Genomic DNA, 1,370 nt, shown 5'->3' on the forward strand with positions numbered 1-1,370 from the left:
TCTCCCTGAACTGTGCTGTTCCTCTTCTGTGTCTTATGCATGGCAGTCCATTTCTAGTCCATGTACTTCAAGTTGGACAGTTTGGGGGACTTCCCTGGCATATAAGTTTACATGCTGAGAGCTGGAGACCCAGAGATCCCTGTCCTTAGTAGTCTCACTGTCTGATGGTCAGAAACACATATCAAAAGCCCTAAACTGGGAGAAAAGCCCCAGACCTAGGGGAAGGGAACAGCAGAGACACAGAGAACTCTTAGTGACTCTGAAGATCATCCCCAATAAACATATCGATGTTGACTTTACAAGAATATGGATTGGAAAACCAGTCCAATGAGAATAAAGCCATGCAATGGATGCTGGAAAACTGGAAGAACTTGTTCCTGTTTCCTGCTCTGTATGCTGCTTTTATATTTGGTGGTTGGCACCTAATGAACAAGTGGGAAAAGTTTGAACTCTGGAAACTGTTAGTGCTCTGGTCTCTTACCCTTGCAGTCTTCAGTGTATTCAGTGCTCTTCAAATGGTGTGTATTTGGTGTACATTTTGATGACTAAAGGCTTGAAGCAGCCAGTTTGTGATCAGAGTTTTTACAATGGACCTTTCAGCAAATTCTGGGTGTATGCATTTGTGCTAAGCAAAGTACCCAAACTAGGGAACACAACATTCATTATTCTGAGGAAGCAGAAGCTGATCTTCCTGCATGGGTACCACCGTATTGCTGTATTCCTGTAGTCTTGGTACTCCTACAAAGACGTGGTCACTGGGGGTGGTTGGTTCATGACAATGAACTGTATCTACTCTACTATGCCTTGATGGCAGCAGGGTCCTGAGTTTCCTGGGAGTTTGCATGTTCATCACCTTTTCCCAGATCACACAGATGGTGATGGGCTGTGTAATTACCCTGATTTCTCCTGGATGCAGCCAGACCAGTGTCACTCTCACTTTCAAAACATCTCCTGGCCCTCACTCATGGACCTCATCTACTTTGTGCTCTTCTGCCATTTCTTCTTTGAGGTCTATATCAGCAAAATGATGAAAATAAGAAAGGCCGAATGATGTTGAAATTGAGGAGGAAGGTGTAGCTCAGGGTCATCATGGAAAATAATAGACAAAAGACAATGGCACAAGGAATCACATATGGTGCAGCTAAAAGAAAGCAAAACATACAAGCAAACAGAAAACACAAGGCAGCTTAGGGCAATTAGGTTGAACTAATACAGTAAGTTTATGATCTTTTTCTGGTGAGCCTCACTGAGTTCACCTCCTTCTCAAAGGACAGCTGCTGGAAGATCCAATTCTCTGTCAACTCCAGGACAAATGAGAACAAAAGTGAGCCAGAGGGAGAGAGAAACAAAGGCAAACAAAGCTGCTAATA

General features: G+C 43.5%; 1 pseudogene; it reads left to right on the plus strand.

Annotated features, from left to right (window-relative positions):
• Window positions 1-281: 281 nt before the first annotated feature.
• Window positions 282-1,051, plus strand: LOC119538706 (annotated as a pseudogene).
• The last annotated feature ends 319 nt before the right edge of the window (window positions 1,052-1,370 follow it).

Source organism: Choloepus didactylus, chromosome 6, assembly GCF_015220235.1.
Source record: "Choloepus didactylus isolate mChoDid1 chromosome 6, mChoDid1.pri, whole genome shotgun sequence".
NCBI lineage: Eukaryota > Metazoa > Chordata > Mammalia > Pilosa > Megalonychidae > Choloepus > Choloepus didactylus.